At 38.0% G+C, this 24,637-nt stretch overlaps 2 long non-coding RNA genes across 12 annotated transcripts in view; one reads left to right on the top strand and one right to left on the bottom strand.

Annotated features, from left to right (window-relative positions):
• LOC134549472 (uncharacterized) overlaps window positions 1-5,606 on the bottom strand; it is a 50,736-nt gene extending 45,130 nt beyond the window's left edge. The window contains exons 1-3 of one of the 2 annotated variants that reach the window (XR_010080114.1): window positions 5,265-5,397; window positions 2,304-2,372; window positions 583-663 (exon numbers count right to left, since the gene is read on the bottom strand). This is a non-coding gene — a long non-coding RNA (uncharacterized LOC134549472). Of the gene's footprint in view, window positions 1-582; window positions 664-2,303; window positions 2,373-5,264 lie in introns of both variants that reach the window. The other variant, XR_010080113.1, reaches the window with a different exon arrangement.
• A 146-nt stretch (window positions 5,607-5,752) lies between these two features.
• The window catches only part of LOC134549442 (uncharacterized), a 93,107-nt gene continuing 74,222 nt past the window's right edge, over window positions 5,753-24,637 (top strand). For 8 of the 10 annotated variants that reach the window (XR_010080105.1, XR_010080110.1, XR_010080111.1 and 5 more), the window contains exons 1-3: window positions 5,753-5,887; window positions 7,142-7,221; window positions 23,415-23,480. This is a non-coding gene — a long non-coding RNA (uncharacterized LOC134549442). Of the gene's footprint in view, window positions 5,888-7,141; window positions 7,295-23,414; window positions 23,481-24,061; window positions 24,190-24,637 lie in introns of all 10 variants that reach the window. The other 2 variants (XR_010080107.1, XR_010080103.1) reach the window with 2 other exon arrangements.

The raw sequence follows: 24,637 nt of genomic DNA, 5'->3' as shown, positions 1-24,637 counted from the left end.
GTTGGTAGTGCTGGGTTGGACTTGATGATCTTCCAGTTCTTTTCCAGTCAAAATGATTCTGTGATTTTATGATTGTTCCTTTAAATCCTTTTTCTTTCCCTAAACTTTGTGCCTAGGCTTAATCTTATTTTTAGCTTCTTTGAAAGAAGTTTACGTTTTTTAAAGCAATTTAGTTATAGCAGAACCTAACAGTAACCTTACTTGGAATAGAATAAAACCAAGAAAATTGGAAAAGTATCGATTCAATATAAATATTAACATGATTAAATCATTAGTGGGCAGAGGGGTGGAATAAACTCTGACTGACTATATGTTATTATCTTGAGATTGTTTAACCATAGAGAAATATAGACTATAAAATGGGAGTCAAGTCCATAGGTGTAGAATACATTTTGGCTTTTCAATTCTAATTAGCCCATTTGGACTAGAGGAACAGCAAAATTTATCTTTTTTATTTTCTGAGCTAAATATAGCTTGACTATTTTTCAAGAATACTGTATATAGGCACTGATGTACAAATTAAGCTATGCAATTAGACATCTATTTTGGTATAATAGAAACACCAAAAAATTATTTATATACCTGGCATGTTTTTAAACTGGAATGGAAGAGCTCCTGCCCACACAGGTCTTATTCAGACCTTCATTTCTCAGAAAGGATGAACTGCAATTGAAGAAGAATATAAAAAAGTGATATGTAAACTAACTCTTGGTTTTACTATCACAAAATATCTACCAGTAGAGGCATAGAACCATAAAAAGTAAGAAACTATTTTCCCTTGACCCAGCAGGATATCATCAGTGGTGGAAAATATTCTGAGAAAAAAAAAATAACATATAAAAAATTGTCTGCAGAGAAGAAACTTTATCCAGCACAAGAAATCTCACCTCAGAACCTCTTTCCATCGAGGCTGGCAGAACACTGGAACAGGCTGCCCAGGGAAGCTGTGGGAGCTGCCTCTCTGCAGACATTCAAAACCCATCTGAAGCATCCCTGTGTCACCTGCTATAGGTGACCCTGCATTGCCAGGGGGGTTGGACTGGATGATGCCCAGAGGACCCTTCTTACCCTAACAGTTCTCAGAGTCTGTGATTCTTTAATATTTTTTGTTCCCCTGCACCTTTACATTTTCAAATACGCCAGTCCCAAATGACCATGGCCATGGAAAAGAATGCTTAACTTTGATTTCATAATTAATTAAAAGATCAATGACTGTTCCACACAGCTAGGTATTAAGCTGTCCTAGAATCTAATTTCAGGCTTCTGATACACATTTTGGGTCCTTTTGTTTTTTTTCAAATGTCACATAAAACTGACCGAGTAAGTTTACAGAATACCTAATGAGAAAACACTACATCATTCTTAACACAGAGCACAAGCAAACAGTTTTATTCCTGTTTGTGCAGCTTAACCTTCTGCAAAAGTAATTAGGTCTATAATTAAAAAGCTATTTGGAATGATTAAAACCCTGTTATCTAGTGGCATTTAAAGACAAATGCAAATGTCAGAAAGGATGAATTAATTAAAATTACTATTTAAAAGGAAAAAAGTATATTAGTGTAAGAACTAGAGGATGTTATTTACTGAAATGCTACAATATGAGGTGAAGTTGCACGTTCAGAGGATAAAGAGAAGGTTGAAACAATTTTAACTGGCATTTTGTAATGTGCTCTGATGCCATTCATGAATATATATTGTTATGTACATGCATAGCTATATGCCTCAGTCACTATCTATGGTTCAGGAACTATGGGGTTGCTCACAGAAATCCTGTGTTTTGTCTCTGCTTTCCAGCCCATATCCATGTTGAAGTCCCAAGGGAGAATCTTTCAGGGAAAGTGCAGACATGCTGTGAGAATGTCCTCCTTTCTTGCTTGCTTGCTTCCTTCCTTCCTGCCTTCCACCCAGCTTGCCTTCCTGCCTTCCTGTCTTCCTGCCTGCCTTCCATTCTGCTTTCCTTCCTGCCTTCCTGCCTGCCTGCTTTCTTCCCTCCCTTCCTCTCTTCCCTTCCTTCTCACCTCTCATTCCTCTCTTCCCTCTTCTCATTCCTCCCATGCAATTAATACAAAGGAAGAGTGAAGGAGCATCAAGAATCCTCTGTCATAATGTTGATGTTCCACAGCTACCCATACAGAATAAATTTAGTGCAGTAATTTACCAAATCCACGAAACAGACACAGTGAGGGAGGCATGTTGGCAGTGTGTGCTGTGTGACTCAGGTGACTTTTTCAAAAATCCCTGAAGAGTTAATCTGTATAAAGATATGTCACTGTATGAAAGGGGAAGCATTTCAGCATGCACACCTACAGCAGATGTTCAGCATCAGCCCCTGGGAGGAAGCCGTCTCTGTTCTCTCATAACAGAAAATGAACCTAAGGAGATAGGTTAAATCTTTGATTACTATGAATGTCCTTTCTTGTGCCAAGAGGACTTGTGATTTTCTTTACCAGACTCAATATAGATTTATAACATCATTTTTCTTGATGAAGATTCTTTTTTCAGAGCATGAAGCTTTCTTCTTTTTATCTTTTCCAATTAGCTACAATGTAAGAGTGTAATAGAGACAATACTTTTTTGCCCTCCCATCTATGACAAACTTCATATTTTAAGGCAATGGGCTTGGTCTCAAATGTTTGTATGCTTGAACAATTGCTGTAATTTTCTTCTGGATTTATCATTATCACCTTGAATCTTCAGATTATGCTAAATATGTGGCTAAAATGTCTTTTTTTTTTTTTTCAAACTGTTTTTTAAAGGCACTGATTGCAAGGTAAATTCTCTTCCCACTGCATAGTTAACACACTATGGCCAGCAAAGATTAATTTTCAGTGCACACTCCTACACATTAACAAAAAAAAAATCATGCAAGTTTCTATTACTCACTCAAAGACAGCAACCTCTATTAATTCATATTACTTAATTTGACAAATCTCTGTTTATAAGGCTTGTGTCTTTTCAACTTCATTATAAGGAGTTCAAGAGACACTTTGGAAATTGCTCTGTGTGGAAAAAAATCCCTGTGAGTGATAAATTAGCTACAGCACAGCATATCTCCATGTCTTCAAGAAACATTGTAGCTATGACTCATTATTTCTTAACAAAATAGGATTAATTAAAAAGGAACTCTAAGTTTTAAATAATTTGACTAAAATTACAAATTTCAGATGTAAAAAGATAATTATCTTTTGACTGAAAATTTCAGGATGTTTCCTCTTCACTTTAAAGGGCACAGGAAAGCTCTGGCAAAATCATTAACATAAAAAGATATTTTCAGTTATCCATAGTTCCAAAACATACATTTTGCTATTGATTAAAGTGTATAACCTCTGAAAAGCATGGAAAAAGAGAATTGATGAAGGATTTGCTTCTTTTTTTAATGTGTTTAAGGCAAATACTGTTAAAGTAGAAGGAAAATGGATTACTAACTCACTAATTTCTAATATTGCTATTCTGATATAAGTTTTTGAATGTGTCTTCATTTACCCCTTGTTTATGTTTTCAGTTTACCCTGTAAGTCCTTTGGGACCGAGGCTGGAACTATAAAGTACAATGCGTTTTCACATTTCATTCTGACTTGGGTTAGGGCATTTAGATAATACTGTAACATAAACCAAACCATTTTAATGTAATAAATTTTTAAACTAATTTCAGATCTCTCAGCAAAAAAGATCAGTGAAAGTTTGTTTCTTTATTTTTCTTTGCTATGCTATCAAATAATTTGATTAAATTATTTGCATGTTAAATGTATTACAGTTTATGTGTACCAAAGCCTTTTTTCTGCAGCTCTTTGTACAGTGCACAGCAGGGAACACAATGTCATTAAATTTCAACCCCAATGTGAGTTACTGCTTTATCTGAACATAAGAAAGGTTATGCTCTAGGCATAATCCTTTGCAGTGAGGTCTTGATTCATAAACTCACTGCACAGTTCACAGTAAACAGAGAAAACATCAGAGTTGGTTAGCTTAGTCTTCATGTGGGAGTAAGAGGTTAGACAGAAAGCACTTGTAAATCTCAAGGTACTTGTGCTTTTGCTCCTTCATCGTGAAAAAACAAGGTTAGAAGAGACAACAGGGAGTGATTGAAATGTGAATGGAAAATCTTTGAAAGTCATTCTCCACATGTGCAGATGCTAGAGAAAATTTCCTTTGTTTGGCTTTATTACTTTGTGTAGAAAGGAGTAGTTCTGTGGGTTTTTTCCTCTAATCCCACTTGAGATCATCACCTCTTTTCTCCCATTTTAGGCAAGTAGTTGTTCTTTCTGTGCATTGTATACCGGTGCTTATGTCCTCTTTATCTGGGGAGAAAATGAAATAAAGAAATGAACAGAAACGAGGGCCTGTTTTGACAAAGTGTGTTTTGTCTGTTCAAAAATTTATTTTTAAAATTTTCCTTCACATTACAGGTGTTGAATAATCTAATGTGAACATTTTTTATATGTTTTTTCATATTACTATCCTTATAGACTTCTGAAGAGCAGAGAATTGAGGAAATTACAAGTTGTATTTGTTCCCTGGTTTTTAACATAATAGACATAATATACCCTCCTATAGATGTGTCATGGTTTGATACATTTGCTTACCTTCTTCTGCTATAGCTGGGCAGAGGTGGGCAGAAATGAAGGAAAAAAATTAATATAGGGCTTATGAGTTGAGATATGGACAGTGAGAAAAACACTCGAAGGGCAAAACAGGTTTAAATTTAAAGGTATAATGTAAATTTATTATTAATAGTGTCAGAGGGGGATAATGAGAAGTAAAATAATCCCTTAAAACACATTTTTTTACCTCCAGCATCTCCTCCCTGCCCACCGACAGCACAGGGGGACAGGGTGTGGATGTTTTGGTCAGTTCATCACTCAGGATCTGTTTCTGTTCCCTCAGAGAGAGGTCTTTTTTCTGCTGGGTCATTGGGTCCCTCCCATGGGCAAACATTCTTCCCAAAACTGTTGTTGGAGTGGGTGACTCGTCCACAGGGTGCAGTCCTTGAAAGATAGGCTGCTCTAGTATGGAAGCTAGGGCCCTCTCTCTTTCTCTCTCTGTCTCTCTCTATTTGGGTTTCCCAATAGACCACAGCTTTTCTAGCATCCACCTGCTCCAGCTTGAGCACTTTTCCCACAGGTTACACGTTGCTGCATCCCCTGTGGACTTCATGCATTACAAGGGAACTTGTAATTGTTTTATCATGTCTTCACCACAGCTTGCAGAGGAATCTCGGCTCCCACACTTGAAGCACCTCCTGCCCCTCCTTTTTATTTCACTGACCTTGGTGCTGCCATGTTTCTTTCCCTCATGTGTCCTCACTTCTTCCTCTTCTCTGACTAGAAGCAAAAATTGATGCTTGTAGGTACCATGGTCAACTAGTTCCACTAATTCAAAGACTCTTGCAAGATCCCACAGTGCCAAGAAGTTGATCTCATCTAGGTTCCACATCGGGGAATTGCTTGTCATGTTTCTGCTGTGTAAGACACAGTCCGAAGATCCCTCATCTGCCTCATGACTGTCAAACGAGGACAGAGGCTGAAGCTCTCAGGGACCCTAAAACCACAACAGGAGTTCTGGCCTGGCTGAGGTGAGATGTCTGCCAGGTTTTACCCACAGGTGAGTTCACTGGACCAAGAACTGGTATGCGTCCCCATGGAAACCTGTACAAGGACAATGGATGGTTGGGCAGCCTGTGCTTATGGCTTGGACCAGCGACCAGGCCCAAACCTGCTGAACCGGCCTGTCCTGTACCTGTCCTGTACCTGTTCCTACCTTTTGGCCAACTGCCTGTTGCTTTGAAAAAGACTGTAAGAGGCTCTATAAGTTTACCAAGACTCTGAGATCTCCTCACTGAAGAAGATGGATCTATTGGCAGTGACCACGAGGACCTCATCTCTACGATGGTAGATATTTCCCCCCCCACCCCTTTCTTTTTCTCTCTATCCTTTGTTTCTTTTTTCCTCTCCATCTATCACGTACGGATGTTGTTGCCACTCAATAAAAGTGCACTGCTGATGTGATTAATTTAAAGTCCCCTTGTGTGTCTTTTGCACTCTGAGATTAAAAACAAACCATCACGATAGCCTATATTGGCAGATCGTGACACGCTGCGGGCCAGGCAGCCCCCCTGCCATCACGGAGGCAATGGCTGGAGCAGTTGAATATCTCTCTTCATGTAGGAAGGGGGAGATGTCACCACTGCCCCTGTCCTCTTTGCCTGCAGTGCAGCTGGCTAGGGGCAGCCAGGCAGGCAAGGCTCGCCACAGGCCACACCAAGATGGATCCAAGCAGTGGCGCTTTGCCACCCCTGGAAAAAGATTGCGAGCATGTTGTTTTGCTTTTCTTCTTAAATGTGTCATCACAGACGTGTTACCAACCTCTCTAATTGGGCCAGCAGTGTGTCCATCTTCAGAGCCATCAGAGATTGGCTCTGTCAGATATGGTGGAAGCTTCTAGCAGGTTCTCACAGAAGCTATACCTCTGCCTCCCTTCCCGCTACCAAAAAAATATGCTGTGCCAAAACAACTTAAGATGTTAATTTTTTTTTTTTTTTGGTAACTGGCTTTGCTGCAGTTAATAGACCTCTTTGCCTCCCAAAATATGCAAGTTATACATCAGACTTGATGTGTCTAATTTGGTTATTTCTGTTGAATATGCATATACTGACATGTGATAGCATAATTAGTAATTAAACAAAACTGACAGACCTCTACATTACATGAAGGTCTCAATGTGGTGTTCAGTTCTGGCCATTTAGTGCTACACCTATATGAAATCTTCAGAGCTGAGTGTTGTATTAAGGCTATTGCTCTTCATTTTCATTTCTAGGGTTTCTTTCTGAAAAATTTCAATGTAACCAATCATCTCCCCTCTGACTCTTTTTTGAGGAAAATAAGACATACGAGTAATTGCAGCAGAAATTCTTTCAGTGAAGGAAACAGGTACTGTAAATAACAATCAGTGAAGTTCTTCGGCTGGTCACTGTTGTTTTAGCAGTTGTATTTCCTGTGTTGCACCCTCCTCTGCTACAAATCACGTACAACTCCTACCCTTACATGGGTCCCTTCTCTAAACATCTTCAATATGGAGACTGAGTCAGTGCCTAGCAGCCCTTGAAACACATCTTAATCTTTTCTTTTTTTTTTTTTTTCCTGTAGGTGAAGAGCCAATGAATAAACAAATCACTGCCTTATACGGAGGGAAGAAAAGGAATTTGGAAAAATGCTTATTCCGGCAGGTGAGATTTTAAAAGAAATGTATCTCATCTGCGTTCTAGAGCCCTATGTAAACCCATGTCAGAAAGATACAAGGTAAGATAATGAGAAATGTGATCTACACCTATTTCAGGAAATGTCTGTACTCAAAATCTGATGTTTAGAATCCTAATCTCTTCAGTACATTCTTGATGACTTTCATTATGGTGTCCGGGGGAACAGCATAATAATAATGCAAATGACCATCAACAACAGATGATGTCTAAATCATCTACTTTCACCAACCACCCAAATTCAGCCTAAATATAGTACTACTCTAATATGGTACCTTCTTAATGATCTGAGCTACATTCCAAATTTTCACTCAGTCAGACAGTCACAAAATGATGCTGTTAACTGTAAGGCAGCAGACTGGAGATAAATGTTGAAGAATTATGAACATTTATAAAAATGAAGGAAGTAACAATTTGAAAAGAAAGAAATGTGATGATTTATTCAAATTCAAAAAAGAAGGTGGCTTAAAAATCTAAATAAATTATAAATAGGCACGGTCTGTGAATCTAAAGTCATCAACAAAATCAACTAATTTATCAAGGAACCCCAGTTCCATATGAGGCGCAGGTAATGTTTTAATTCCCTATGTGCCTTCTGCACAAGTACCCGATTTTGAATACAGATGACTTCAGTGAGGCTCACCAAAGTAGGCACTTGAAACACTGGTATTCAGGAGTATACCCAAAACTCTGCAGAAAGACCTTTCATTTTAATTAAGATCACTTCTGGAGATGGAAAAGAGGAACCCGCCTTCCTTCTTGTCTTCTCCCCTTTTTACATATTAAAGTAACTCACCACTGTGGCCTAGTAAGCAAAGCCTCATGAACAGGAGCTGCATTTACTGTGTGACTGAATCCCAAAATATTGAAAGTAACACTTCTCAGGAGGGTGTTTAACTTAGTGGGAATATGGGAGCACTCCCTACTTTTCTCGTTCCTTACTGTGCCATTAAGGCATCAGTCAAAATATCCTGTGCATATGAGGTGACCTGAGGATGCAGGGGGCTTAGGCAAATAAGGTAGTGTTGCTGCAGCTGATCCAGTTGATTCTCTTCATCCTGGAGGAATCCCAGAATCAGATTGCTTGAAGCTGGAAAAATCTTCTGGAGGTCATCTGGTCCACCAACCTTGCCCAATCAGTGCCACATAGAATGCAGGACCACGTCCAAAAGGTTTTGAATCTCTCCACAACCTCTCTTGGCAGCCTGTGAAATTGCTCTAACATCAATCTGAATCATTTATCCACAGGGATAAACGTTCTCCTGATGTTTACAGGGAAGAGCCTTTATTTCAGTTCATGCCCCTTTCTTCTCACCCTGTCATTGGATACCACTGAAAAGAGCTTGGGTCTGTTCTCTTTGCGTTCTTCCTTCTGGTATTTAGATACTTATTATTATTTGTTTGCTCTATGTGATATACAATATATTTTATATCTATCTATCTATCATATCTATACTCATCATTTAATAATTAGTTCTCCCCTGAGCCTTCTCTTCCCCTGGCTAACAGTCCCACAAGCCTAAGCCTATCCTCAATAACTACTTCAGTATCTCATCATCTTTGTGGCTCTTCACTGGACTTTCCAGTGTGTCTGTGTCTCTCCTGTAGAGGAGCCCAGAACTGGAAATAATGCTCCCTGTGACATCTCCAGTGCTGAGCAGAAGGGAAGGACCACTTACTTCCCTTGACCCCATGATGAGCAATACTTTGTCTAATCTGGGCCAATGTACAGATACATTGGCCCAGTTTGTGACAAGGGCACATTCTTGGCTCAAGTTCAACTTCTCACTTTGCCAGCTGTCCTCCTGTTATTGCAAAGCTCCTTATTTTCTTATGAGCTGTACCCAAACCACACATGCCCAGATGTTCCAGGTTGTGCCAGGTGCTGATGGCACCAGCAGGTTCTGCAGCCTCACCACTTCCCCAGGGGCTGGCAGCTGGTGTGCAAAGTCAGCTCTGCTACTGTGCAGCTGTGACCCTGGATCAGACTACTGTGAAAACAGCTGCATTGTGAGAAGGAGCTGTCAGAAGCTCTTCCGGCACCTCCCCAACTGTCTTGGGAGCTGGTCAGGTCCTTGCCCTTGTTCTCTGCCTGAATTCTCCTTGCTGACCTGTACTGAGTTTGTATGGACATCTGGGCTGTGCCTGATACTGACATAGCCCAAGTTCCTGTGCTCACCTTGCTGAGATACCTTGGGACTGCAGCTCACGTGGGTGAGGGCTCTGCTCTGTCGGGGATTCTCCCAGCTCCCCAAACCCTGTACTAAGAAGTTCCCTGATTCTAGGTTAGCTTTCTCAGAGTCAGAGAGCTGATGTGCCACACTCAGAGGGCCTCTATGCTTCCTGCTTTCTCTCCTCAAACCTAAATTGAAAAAAGACAAGGACTGCATCATGTTTAACATACAAAGACTTCTGAATGGTTTTGTCATGGACTGCTCATATGTTATAACACTGGAAGAGCTTCAAGTGAACCAGGTTCTTTTCGGAAGCAAAATTACGAAATTGAAGAATATTTTTTTTCATATATATTTGATCACTACTGCGATAATGGCTACTGGTCTTTGTGAGAAATGTTGTATCTTTAAAAATAACTTTTTCAGAAGAGAATGTGCCAAGATGTGCCTGAAACACTACTAAATGTAGCAGATTGCTTACAAGAATAAATTTGACCTGCCAATTTTATTGAAGTCAAACTGGTGTTCAGCAATCTTGAGTAGATTTCACTTTTCCAGTTGGATTTACTATATGCTTACACATCTATAATATTAATCTGGAATACTCTGGCTACAAACAGAGTCCTTTGTCATGTCAGCATTCAAACTACCTCTACACTGAAGATATTTTTATGAGCAAAGGAATCAGAGTTTATTGACAGAAATACATATATTTTTCCTAGTAAAGCAGATGGCAAATCTAGACACAATCAGTAAGTGTCTCTAAGGCAGTCAGACAAAATCAGCTCTTGTCATTTTGGCATAACACTAAACTTTCTTTGGCTGAGTACCTAATGCTGTTGTATGGTCATAACAACTTGTTTGACAAGACATAGCCATTCCTACCCTTACTTTGATTTGGAGAAAAAAGATCACATTTCTCTTTTCTACTTAGTGAAAGCAAACATTTTTCTCATCAGATTTTAATAAATTTTATTAGGTCATTGAAACCAGTGTTATATGACATTATTCAATTCTGTATAAGAACTTCTAAAATGACAATTTCATCAATGCAATATATATGATCCTGGCCCAGCATCAGTTATTCCCTTAAAATGAAGACATCTTTTGCACTAGCAGATCTAAGATTCACTAGACAAGTCCTGAAACACCAGTCAAGAGACTGTTTCAGTGGTTGCAGAGGGGCTAGTAATTTTACCACATTTTTAAGAGGGTGCTCTGTAATACAAAGACCTTCCTATCTTATGAGCAGACAAACATCTTCTGATTACCTTTAGCATAGTTTTATTTATTCAAATTCTCTCTGTGTGACTGGGAATCCTACCAGAGTTGTGACAGGGCTAATGTACCTTTTACATTGAAACAAACACAGGCATATGCAGTAGATGAAAGAAGAACAAACATTTGCACTGCGGGGTTTTTTTTCTACAGAGCTTCTTAAGTGTTATTCCATGACTACTGCCCTGATTTCTGTGATTATCATGCTGCTAATGTCCAAATGTAAAAAAAAATAAAAAATTACTGGTGTCACTCCCCCAGTGAATATGACAGAAATCTTAGCTGTGAAAATCTAAATGGTTTCGTACTTGCATTTAGGGAATCTTTGTAAAATTGTATAAAATACAGATTTAAACTTAGGTTTTAGGGTATAAAATAAAAGACAAATTTATATTTCATCTTTGGTTATTTTCTCTTCCAAATGAATATTTAGCAAAGGTTTTTGGAGTTTTATCCTGCAGTTTATATCAAACAAAAATCAGCATCTTGATAGGTTTTAGACAGAGCCTAGACATGTTCACATATTGGTTCAAGCTGTTCCTTACCTAAAATAAAAGACAGTTTGGATATATGAGGATTCTTATTGATCTATTAATGTCTTATTAAATCAGTACTCCCTTTTTATAACACTTCTGAAGTTTCTGAGGCTGTCACTAAAATAATTGGCAAATCTCCCAAGTTGTGACTAGGCTATGAAATATTGGAACTGTTTTTTCAAGAATGTAGGGATTATATCAGAATTTCTAGAGTTAGAAAGGTGTATTGGGTTTGCACAGACAGATTTTCATAGTGGGGGGCTACAAGGGTGGCTTCTGTGAGGAGCTGGTAGAAGTTCCCCCTATGTCTGACAGAACCAATGCTGGCTGGATCCAAAATGGACTCACTGCTGGCCAAGGCTGAGACCATCCGCAACAGCGGGAGCACCCCAGGGCTTAACAAAGTTAAGGACAGAAGAAAAACAAAAATACAACAACCCTGCACAAAGTCAAATTGAAGATGGAGAAAGGAGTGAGAATACGTAAAAGAAACAACCCTGTAGATTGACCAAGGTCAATGAAGGAGTGGGAGGAGGTGCTCCGTGTGCTGGAGCAGAGGCAACCCACACTGAAGCATCCTATTCTGAAAGGACTGCACTCTGTGGGGAAGGACTCATGTTGGAGAAGTTCACAGAGAACTGTCTCCATGGGAGGGGCTCCATGTTGGAACAGGAGAGGGGTGTGAGAAATCCTACCCCTGTCTTCTCATGCTGCTGGAGGGAAGGGGGAGATAAAATCTACAATGAAATTGAGGAAGATGGGAGGGGTTGAGGAAAAATTTCTGAAGACTTAGTTTTGTTTCCTGTCTTGGGTTATGTAACCAAAAAAAAAAAAAGTGTATTCTATTTCATCTGTAGAAAGAAGCTGGGGTATGGTTTATTTTTTTCTTTATATCTTGTAAATCCAGGGAGAGGAGGATGGAGGCCTTCTGACAATAGACTGTCTGTTAAAACCAAGTGGGGCAGTATTTCTTATCTCTTTAATCATCTTTGTCCATCCTTGGGGGGTATCTTCTGTTAATGGGCCATTAAGGCTCACCAATTACATGACACATTACACCATCCCATTGTGAGATGCTCCACACAATGGGGAGAAGCCAAACATTCCCTACCCAGATAAAAATGGGGACACAGGGACCCCAGGCATCCTCTTTTCCACTGGATTCTCAGAGGAAGACCAGACTCATCTCATTGCCACTGAATCCTGACTACAGGATCATCTCTACTGCAAGAGAACCACATCTGTCATCATCTCTACTCCAACAGAACCACATCTGTCACTCCAGGAGGACTTATTTGGACTGTGTCCAACACCCTGACCAAGTGGGTGTCAGGTCGTATTCCTGACTCTGTCAGGGTTTTCTAGGACTTTTGCTTGCTTGCTTGCTTGTTTGGTTGGTTTTTGTTGGTTTGGTTTTGTTTGTTTGTTTTTTATTACTGAATTTGCATTTTTAATATTCCTAGTAAAGAAGTTATTCCTATTACCTTTTTTTTTTTGCCTGAGAGCTCCTAATTGCAAAATTATAATAATTTGGAGTGAGGGGTTTTTACATTCTCCATTCCAAGGGGAAATCCAGTTTTCCCTGACACATACCTGTCTTTCCAAACCAAGACATTTCTTATTATCCTATTCTGCTGTGATTGTTTTTCCTTCGTTTCTTTGGCCCATGACAGTAATTGGTGAGAGATCTCTCTCTGTCCTTATCTTGATGCATTAGCCTTTTGTTAAGTTCTCTCTCCCAGTCCCAGCTGAGGAGGGGAGTGATAGATAGACTTTGGTGGGCACCTGTTGTCCAGCCAGGGTCAACACACCATGGAAAGACATATTCCCATTTCAGTTTAGGCTACATAATTATGTTCAGATCTTGTATGGAAATACGTATGAGAATTGCAGCTCTAGATCTTCACAGAAATCTAAGTATTCTTCAAAAGAGTAGAAGCATCTGCAGCAATGAAGGGCCTCACCACAGCATTAAAAGCAGTAGCAGCTCATTCATAAAATGTTATTGGCAGTTCTGGAGTGTGGATGGATGAAGTGATCAGTTACATAGATTCAGTATAAGAATATGGCCCTCCTAATTTTTCAGTAAAAAAATAGAGGAATGGACGTCATAGGCACCATTTTAATTTTAAAAAAAGTAAAAAACCCACCCTAAAGCTCTGCTAAAAATTGCCAACAAAAAAGTCTTAGCTTGCTATATCTTTAAAAAAATTATTTATAGTATACTTTCTAACATAAATCAATTTCATATCGGGGATCATTTAAATTAGACACATTGTTCAATGATTACTAACGCCTATTTCCAAAGGTCACAGTCGAAATCAAAAACTGAGGGCAAAAGGTCCATGCCTACAAAATAATGTATTTCTTTAGGTATATTTCCAATAACATCTAACAGAAATCAATGTCCATGGTGATTGTTTAGAGACTGACAAAAACCCCACATTGTTCATACTTTAGTAATCAAAATTATTCTCCTAAAGATCAAAAGAATTCTGGATTATTTTCTTTTTTACTCATAACATAGTTTTATTCTTAGTTGTATGATGAAAAGAAAATTAAAATGTAAGGTATATATATACTGCTGCCAGAAGATTTCTGAGTCTGATGAAATGAAGTGCTTATGCTAACAGTCAGTTAAAAGGAACATAAATCTAAATTTACAGTGGCTGACACCTGAGCCTTGGTGAGGGATTCAATTTATATATACTCACTATGCATTTCATTACTATATGCTCTCTTTACAAAAGACCTCAACAAACAAAAGGCAATAATTTCTCTCTGACTTAGTAAACAGCCACACCTAACTCCTCCTTTCAAAAGCACTGGCCAAGCCCATGGAAATTGCTGTTCTCTGTATAATCACTGGCTCATGCTACAAATCCATGCTTCTTTGTGATAATGCTTCTTGCATTGTCAAACCATGTGATATGACAGGATGTGTGTCATCTTGCCTCGGGTGGCCTATTAGGTTTAAAGCTGAAGGCCAAGCGACACCTCCATCTGTGCATTGGTGTTGCTTGTCTGATACTTTCCCCCATGCCTTTAATCTGATTTACCTTGGTTACCAAGTGTCCTTGAATAATATATGTATAATTAAAAACAAAATGGAAACTGATGTGTTAAACATATCACAGCAACTCTCAAGGTTGAACAGACTTGATGTCTATACACAGACTCGAAGTTTTCTTGTATTGTGCATAGCCTCAAGGCCTTCAGGCCTTAAACACAAACTGTAACATTTAATACATATATAACAGAAACTCTAACATCTAATTAGTTATCTTTTCCTTATAGAGTTTATGTACTTATGTAAGTATAATTTTGGGGTTTTGATAACTGAAGAGAAAAAAAGAGATTAGATGGATGAGACAGAAGAAATTTATTTTATTTATTCCTTTGTTTCTTTTTTTTAACTCATAATTATCCATCCTTTACCCCTTACCAAAATACACCACAAGCATGGAATCAAATGCAGATTAATCAAATTCAGGTGAATCAAATGCAGGTAACAATAACCAAACTCCTTAGGAGCAAGCACAAACCTCCAATGACTGAATCCCACCCATCATTTTGCTCTTGATGGAAATATACTAATCATGCATGCAAGATGATATCTACTGTTACTCTAGGCAAAAATGAAAACATACCATAAGCATTATTCATACACCCATCCCAGTCCACCTTCCATCCAGCCGGATGGCTAAAACAGTCAAATAAATGTTTTGGGTTTTTTTCACAGGGACTCAGATGTCTCCAGGAGAACCAGTAAACTGAATGTAAATCTCACACAGCTCAGAGTATATTGGCCACAGGGCTACTGTAAAAAGAATAAATTCTGAAAAATGAGACTGCCTCTTGGTCTTTCTCAAGTACAGGTTTTGGCAAGTAGAATTTCCCAACATCCAGACATTGGCAAAATGCCAAAATGTTTGTTTGGTATGTGCATATTGAGCAGTGTCAACCCTTGAGGTAAAACTAAATTTCTGTTCAGCACACCAGGATCTCATTCATGTGCCTACTTACCCTATGAAAAATGTATACATTTATCCACTCATTGTGAAAGGGAAAACATAGTATTACTTTACTGCATGGGTGAGCACTTTAAAAGCATTTTGCCAGCTTTCCGTGGTATTCAAGTTATTCTTAGGTAAGTGAGAAGACCTGATCTTTAGCCAGCCAGGGTTTCGACAAATAAAATAGGAAGCACAAACCTTTTATTTCTTTAGTCCTTGTGATTCAAGGGGAGTTGCAAAATCTGGTCTAGCTCATTGTTAGCAATCTTTTGTGTTGTCTCTCTTTTACTTTTTACCTTGATTATTTACTCCCTTGTTCATCAAAATTCATTTATCAGGCATTTTTATCAAATTTGTGCTTCTTACTATGAGAAAATACATTTCTTTGCAAGAGCAGATGTCTTTCTATGTCACAGTACTTTAATACTATAATACTTACAGTTTAATACTTTTTTTAGTCTTCCGTTATCTTCATTCATAGAATGTTTTATCTAAGGAATTTAGAATTAGACAGAAAAAAAACTTCCAACAGAGTATGCTATGCAATGCTTATTTTAAAAATTATAGTAATCTCTATAGTCTATTGTGATACTGTGGGTTTCAGTCTTCAACACTGACAAAAACAACATTTAAACAGCCCTTAGAAGAGAGAGCTGCTCTCACATATGCTTCTCTGACATATTTCTCTCCTTTTTTTTTCCTGGTAGAAATAACACCCAATCTCAAGTCAAATTTAATGACAAAATGTCATACATGAAGCCATAAAAAACTTAGCCAAAGGGACTTTTTTCCTTGCAAAATGTCAGAAATGAAAGTCTGTAACCTCAAATCTGATTTCCTGTTCATACCACCTGTCTTGTTCTACTGACATAAAGTTCCCCAGCTAACAGAAACACGACAAAACTTTTTCTGTGTGTGCTTTGAGAATAAAAGACTAATAAAGACAGATAGAAAGAGATAATATCATCAATATTTTATTGAGGACACCAAGGAAGAGTTTGTGAAGTACCTTTTTGTTTTGTTTTTTGGGGAGAGCTGTAGTATGGTACAAAATGTTACCTGTTACAGTTCCTTTTTCAGCTGCAGATCTCCCCAGGCACCTGAAAGCTTGTGCTGAAAAGAGAAAATCTGAACCTTTGCTGATTGCCATTGGACAGCACCATGCTGTAAATCACAGTTTAAATGTTTCCTTTCTCTGCCTTGACCACATAACCTCAAAGAAACAATTTGAAAAAGAGCTGAAGGATTTTTTTTTCAAGAGATATGCTTTAAGAAGTAGTTTGTAAAAAGAATTAGGCTCTCAAAAGTAAGAATCACATACAAGAAGTAAGGGGATGTTTGTAATCGACACATAATAGGCTCATTAAGCTGCAGCTCTGCAGCTGGAAGACAGGTGAGACACTTTTCCCCCAGGCCATCACTAATAGAGAAGAGACAGGAGGCCACAGAGAACTTCAGGAATTGCAGAAGAACAACAGTTTAGGGAGGAAAGAAAATAAGGACAAGATGGTTTCATAAAAGGGTAACAATGGTACATGGTGCAGGTTGCAGGAAGGCAATGACTCATGTAGACAGATAATTTGATTTGAGAAGGATATATATACATCTTGCAGCCAAAGTGAGATAAATCCTGGAATATTTGTTGTTGTCCTATCCATTCACTATGTTTATATTGTAACTGCAGTTTGTACACTTTGGATTTTTTTGTTCAGACCTCTCATATCATAGCAAAGTCATACTCAGTTCCTGTTGCTATATTGCTAGGACATCATGGCTACATCTGCAGACATAGAACGAAGCCTTGTTTTCACAGAATCAGAATCTTTAAGGCTGGAACAGACCTCCAAGGTCATCAAGTTCAACCTTTCACTGGCCACCACCTTGTCAACTAGAACACAGCACTAAGTGCCACATCCAGTCATTTCTTGAACATCTCCAGAGATTGTAATTCTACCATCTCCCTGGGCAGTCCATTCCAATGCTTGATGACCCTTTCAGTGAAGAAATTCTTTCTGATGTCCACTAAACCTTTCCCAGTGCAGGTTGAGGCCATGTCCTCATGCCCTGTCACTCGTTGCCTGGGAGAAGAAACCCTGCCTGGCTACATCCTCCTTTCAGGGAGTTGTAGAGTGATAAGGTTCCTCCTGAGCCTCCTTTTATCCAGGCTAACAATTCTAGTTCCCTCAACTGCATCTCTCAGGACTTACTCTTTAGGTCCTTCACCAGTTCCATTGCCCTTCCCTGGACACACTCCAGCCCCTCAATGTCCTTTTGAAGTGAGGGGTCTAGAACTGAACCAGTGCCGAGTACAGGGGGAGGAGGATAACTGCCCTGGTCCTGCTGGCCACAGCCCTCCTGACACAGGCCAGGATGCCATTGGCCCTCTTGGCCAGCTGGGAACACGTCTGAGTCACGTTCAGCCAGCCATCCACCCAGGTCCTTTTCCTCTGGGCGTTTTTCCAGCCACTCTTCCCCCAGCCTGTAGCACTGCACGGAGTTGCTGTGACCCAAGTGCAGGATCCGGCACTGGGCCTTGTTGAACCTCATTGCTCTTGTCTTGTCAATCCATATTTCTTTGTCTCTTTCCCAATACTCTTTCTTTTTCAATACACTTTAGGAAGGCATTCCTCTCACTTACATTTGGCTATCTTAAGTTAATTGTTTAGGCACTTATGCAGCCAAGAAGGGAAAGGGAAGAGTGAGGAAAGAAAGAGGCTTACAACTATTCTCATCCTAAAAATCTGAATAAAATGGGTATCGTAAGTCATTTTCTAAGAGGTCTTTTCTATGTTAAGTGTTCTATGTCTTATGAATTATATATGGATTATTTGCATCTCCTTTTGATACTTTGATACTTTCAGCCAGACAAAGAAAAAAATGCCCACAAAAATTGTTTTATTATCTGTCCAGTGTTGAAATATCTCCTGAGAGCCATAAGCAAGTGATTTGCAGGTGTTAACTGCAAAGAATTGCAGTGAAAATACACTCAATCTGTGTTACCATTATTTTCCCTTTCTACATGAATAAGAAGAATGGAAAATGGGAAAATAGGGTACATTAACAATCTTGGGTTTGATGATAAGATGTTTAAAGTTTTATAGTGCAATAACAAAAAAGATCACTAACATCTTACCATTATAGCACATCTGTATCTTGATTCACTAAGAAACTTTATCAGATCTCAATTTTGGTAACAAAACAATATTTTTGCACCTTCTTATTCTGGTGCAGCTCTTTGCCTCTTGTGCTACTTACAACTCAAGCAGTAAAGCTAAAAATTATGTATTTGGAAAAATTGAATCTCTGAGTCACTTCAAGGTACTAAAGCAAATTAAATGAAAATTGGAAGAGCTAGAATTTTTTGCACATGAGTGAATAGTTTCTTACAGAATAAATACAAAGCTGTTTGAGTGGAAAAAACCCTGATTGCCAAAAGACAGGAGAAAAGCTGTTTTATTTTACATATAAATGAAACAGTAAATGAAAAAAATTGTATTTAAGTCACAGAAACAAATTGAAACCTGGTTTAAAAATGCAAACAAACAAAAACCAACAAAATCCTCAAAAGCAAATTTTTGATCTACATAACCTGTGTCCTGTTCAGTTGTTACAGTGAAGGATTCTGTATAAAGACAATCTAATATACATCCAATCAAACTTCCTCTGAAATCAATAGAAAGATTCCTAGTATCATTTGTTTTTGTTTAAGACTAAAGTTTTAGGGTTTTACCTAAGGCCTTATTCAAACTCTTTTAAAGAGGGTTAAGAATCTGCTTTACCTTTCTGATCTTTAGATTCTAAAATAAGAAGTGTAAAAATTACATTTCTAAATGTCATAAGTGTTTTATCTGTGATACAAATTTACTCTTACCAACAGTTTTTTCTCCCTTGAAATTGATTGAGATCTTATTTCTACACTATCTTATAAGTTTTTATTCAAAAGCTGCAGCAAATCAGTTACAACATGCTGCCATTTTTCTTGGACCAGTGCATTTGTCTCAGAGCATCTTTGTGACAGTTACATGTTTCTTTTGATCCATGACAGTAATGTTAGGAACACTGAAGTGTTTGATTGTATTTGTGCAGAGCCGAGTTGTGAGACTGATGCAGAGCTATGTGCTCCTCTTTTATGTTCTTTGCTTTTTTTGTGTTGAGGGTGATGTCCATCTGAGTTTTTGTGATTATGATAATGTTATTAGTATGCTGTAGTTCTGCAGCGATTTGAAAAGTTAGCAACATAGTGAGTGTTTTAGAATGGTGAAGAAAGAGGTGGTCCATTTTCTCCCAGGCAGAGTAGTTCCTCTGAAGTAATTATTTCTCTTTTTTTCCAAATTTCCAACATGCCAATAACTTTTTACTTCATGTTTTGCTGAATTATGCTAATGTAGATGAAGTCATTTGACGCAAAATACAAGATATCAAGTCATATGACACAAAATACAAGATAATGTGACAATTCATGATGTAGCAAAATGAACTTTTCCATGGTTTTGAATTACATTTTTTTTACTTTTAATCCACTGTTCCAAAATAAAGGCTGGTCAAAATTACCTTGTCATAGTCTAGATCTGATGCACATACAAATTTTTAGCAAAAATTGTGAAGATTCTCTCGTCAGCTCTTGCACATTTTTTCATTGAAACTTTATCCTCCTCTCATACTGTAAGATACTTGCCTTTAATTAAGAAGTAAAAATGGAAGATTTAATCTTCCAGTTTTAAAATTGTACTGCAGAAATATTTTTTTTATTCTGCCTCTTAAACCTTTCTGCCCGAATTTGCATTTAGATTCAACAGTCAGTGAAATGAATCCAGAACCTCAACATCTCCAAATAGCATTTCCTATTACTATTAAGGCTCTTATTGTTTGCAGGGCAATTTTTTTATTTCATCTGCACTTTTGAAAGCATCTTCAGTTTCTATCAGGTAACATTTTGAAATAGATTTTTCAATAATTAATTTAATTATGTCTTAACTGATATTGAAATGGTAGAGGCCAAACTGTGACCAACCTGTGAATACATTTTATTCCAGTTTCACAGACAGTCCAAGATGCTTGCCATCTCCCATATTCCTATGTTTTTTCTAGGAAGCAACTGCAAATTTGTCTTTCTTCTGAGGCAGAAGGCAGTATTAATCCCTTTTCAGTGATACTCTGTATACTTCCCTATGTCAGAAGATACCACTTCCTCCTGAAGTAACTTCAATTAAAATTGTCTAGAAGATGTCAGCAAAAGTAAACTAAGGAGACTTGAGTTAAACAAATGCATATTTATAAACTGATAATGATGGGAAGAAGTTTATGAGAAAACAGAGGCTTAAGTCTTTTTTAAGGCATCCTGAATGAGAACATGCTGAAATGTAGTTACTCAGACTTGTTCAGGTCAGGCATCTGAAATTTCTTTTTCAACCTTCTCAACCAGGGAAGGTCTAGATTAAATATTACCAAAAAATCTTCATTGGAAGAGTAGTCAGGCACTGGAACAGACTGCCCAGGGAAGTGGTAATCACCACCCCTGGAAGGATTCAAAAAACATGTGGATGTGGCAAGTGGTGGGACTCATTGGTTTCTGAACTCCCTTCAGCCAGTCAGAACACTAAATATCAAGGTATTTTCCCCATAGATCTGAATTTTCAACACAATTAAAATATTGGAAAATCACTAAAAATAAGCCAAAAATAGCCCCCAAAATCTTCCCTTCCATTCTCCCCCAACAAATCTGGATGCTTCTGTGAACTAATTATTATTATGTTTAAAATAGAAGGCCAGAATTTCCAGTTTTATGAACTATCTTCTTGTTGCTACTCAGGTTGTATAATCTTCAAAGCTCTTTGCCTGTGAGATCAAAATGACTACTTTTTACTCCTCAAAGATTATAGAGCCTGCATCTTGTTGGGATTTGACAGAAAAATATCACTGTCTAACAAAGCGTTTTGACCATCTGCAGCAATGGATATAAAAAAGAGAGGCTGGTGGGGAGATAAATATGGTGACTTAGGTTTGGGTTGAGCACTTAGGCCATGAAGCTTGAAGGAATCCAATTTTTCAGTTCACCTCTTCCCATTATTCAAAGGTCTCCCAGCTCTGAAATCTCTTTGGTTCATACTCCAGTGAAACCATGTTAAACTAGAAAATGCAAAGACCAGAACCCAAATCAGGAGTTTGAGAAAAGGTTTATGAAATCAGTCCTGTTCTCAGGCATTGGCTTGGGCTGCACTCCTCTCCAGTAGTTTTACCCTGTAATCTGCAGTGTCACATTGGGTGTTTCCACAGAAGTGACACTGTGAAATTGCCCTGCTGAAATACTTTGTGTACATTTGTATGCTCCTGAGGCCTACCCAATGGAAACACATAAATTAAGTTTCTTCTCCGTGTTTGTCAAGCATTAATGTAGGAAAAGGCAATAAAGGAATATAAAGAAAAACTCAGAGGTGGTTATGTTAATCATGATAGTTTAATAGGTGCCACAAGTTTAGACATCAGTATTGCCCCCTGCATAGCTGTGTTTTTCCAACTTTGCAGCCTATGATATCAAGACCAAACCTTCTTAAAACATTCCCACCAGCAAGGGAAAAGAGCAGAGGGAAAGAAGACCTCCACAATTTCAGGCTGGAGTGTAAGTCCCTTTTGGGGTACTACTGGATAGTCTCTGCACTTATACAACTCTTCAGAGTGTACAACTGTTTCTATAATTGTCCTGATTAGGTTTTTTTGTGTGTCATAAGTCCTGATTGTTCTCCAATGAAATCAGCAAAAATACTGATATTGATTCCACTGGAGAGATGTCAAGCTCATACACAGTTTCTCCTTCAAGTCCTAGAGAAATTTAATTAAAGGGCAAGGGAACTTGAGAAGACAAGCAGACATGAAGAGCTTAAAGAAGGAAATTAAATGGGTTTGCACCAATAGCACAATAATTTCTACAAGTAAATTACGATATACTTCCTACTTTCAGCCCTGGGGCAGATGATGGCACCTTTTTTGCCTTCCTGGATGCAAACTTCGCAACTGATACTCTCTTTTCTTTTAAGAGTAAAAATATTTCATTGTAATACCTCAATTTAATATTAAAATTTACTGATTTGCTTTGTTTTGGTGAGAATTTAAAGTCTTACTGTAAAGTTGTCAGAAACTTTTAATGGTTTTAAAGGACCTAATAAATACCTTGACTTTTATATTTTTAATCTGAAAGGAGATTTTTTGCACTTCTCTTTCTTGCCAGACTTGTACGTGACTTGCCTGTTAGCAGGTGTGTGTGTGTGTGTTTTTGTGTGTGTGTGTAGCTTTACTTGTACAGGGGTAATTTAAATTTAGCAGGCAAAAAATTTTAAAATGTAAGTGCTTATCAACTGGGTTGGCAGACCTGTTCCATTAGCACATCTGGTAGAGCTGCTGCTTTGAGATGTGATGTGGAGATGGATGAGCTCCAGAGTAACCCCACTTCCCACAGGCTGCACAAGCCAGCAGGACTGCCTGCCAAGCCCACTAGGTTCATTAAGCTCAGTAGAACCCTGCAGGAAAAAGAGCAATTTTAAAAATAGCTTTCAAAGGCTCCCTGGGTTTAAAAGTTCTGGATTGTTTTCTGTTGTACCATGTAGAGAAATCGTTGCTTCTAAAGCAAAATTTACATCTCCTGAATAAAGAGAAAGAAAATATCTTTTTGGTCTGTTTGACCTGGCACTTCTGTTGGAAGTAATTCACCCTGTTTTTCAGCTTTGGTCACCTAATCCTTGACAGGAGACTTATGAGTGACCAAAAGGTGGTCACTTTTTAAAAAAATCTCTTTCCCTCTGCTGTTCCAGAAATGCTTCATTTCCACATCTTAAAACGCCATGCTGGATTTCCAGCGGTATACTTTCTCACCACTCTATTTTTGGAGATGCTGAGAGCTCAGGATTTCACTGTTTTTGATACTGTGGTGTTGAGAATGGGAAAGAGGTTATCAGCCTGGTGCCAGGAAAAAACAGTCTCTCTTCAAATTCACAAAATGTGTCATCTATGTGTCATGCATATCTTTTCTTTTTTCTTACTCTGTTATCCACATTGACTACTAAATTCTTCCTGTTCTTCCCCTGTAATGAGGTAAATATTTAGACTTTCTTAGACTAAGTATTGATGTGATCTTGTTGTGCCAAGCAGCCTGTTATTTTTACTTCCAGGAGAATACAATTCTATTACTTGCCCAACTTCTTCATCGCAAAGCAAAATGTCATTGAACACCGCAGGTAATGAAAGATTAAAATCTTATTAATGGTTCTAGACCTCACTCTCAGTGCAACCTTGACAGTCTGTGCTATAAGAATTGTTCATGCATATCAGATGGCTGAAATTTTTAAAATACACAGGTTCTGCTAAAAATCAGTCAATTATGTTCCAGTAAGTAAATTCAATATTTTAACACTGGGGTGTTGCTGTATGCTGGTATGCTGTTGCTAACCACCCCCACTAATTTATTTTTAAAAAACTATCTTTTATGATGTCTTTTAAAAGACAGTTTCATTTTCTTCTTAGTATTTGAGTTTGCTAAATAGGGAAAAGTTGATTTTAAAAACCTTACTCCTTTTAAATAAAATTTTCTTCTAACACATTGCACACTCATAAAAGCTACTTGATGCAAGTTTTTTATCAACTTCAGTGAAAAGGTATATGTCTGACCAATGAAATACCAAGTAAGTAATGGAAATAAAAAATTGACATGACCCATGACACACTTGTCATATAAAATCATAAAACCCGATAATTGGAGGGGTTTAAAGAATTTTTAAAAAAGTTATGTATGGCAATACTGACCCTTGTCATGCAACAGAGATCCTTGGGTTTATTGACCTCAAGAGCAACAAAAAGATTTGCTGACCAGAAGTACCAGACACAGGATTTAGAAAATTTGCACAGCTGTAAATTTCATTCCTTTACTCCAAGTTTCTGTGAACAACTGTGAGTAAAAAGTTTGGTTTTTTCAAAGTTAAATTGATTTTAAGAGGGAGGGAGGAAGGAAGGGAGGGAGGAAGGGAGGGAGGGAATGAGCTACTTTCAGGCAAGTATAGCTGCATTAAAACCCTTAATTTATAAACAAAATATTAAAAATTAGGATCATATGTAAAAGAAGAAATCACTCATGAAAAATATGACTCAGAGTTTGCAGCACTACTGAAAGGTGCTGAGATGTTGTAATGATGAATCTGGCAGAAGAAAATGTATAGGACTGAACAGAATGAATGTTCAAAGCTGTGTGTGGGAAATAAATCATGTGATGCCCATTAGTGTCACTGAAAATTTTGCTGTGAATGCCCCATGTATTTTTGAAAGTGTACTCTTAAATGTTTAATACAACACTTATAAGAAAAATTTAGCACAGGCACAGTGAATCCATGCTAATTCTCTG

The sequence above is a fragment of the Prinia subflava genome, chromosome 1 (assembly GCF_021018805.1).
Source record: "Prinia subflava isolate CZ2003 ecotype Zambia chromosome 1, Cam_Psub_1.2, whole genome shotgun sequence".
Lineage (NCBI taxonomy): Eukaryota > Metazoa > Chordata > Aves > Passeriformes > Cisticolidae > Prinia > Prinia subflava.
Note: the sequence above shows the minus strand (reverse complement) of the source record. Positions and strands in the feature narration are given on the sequence as shown.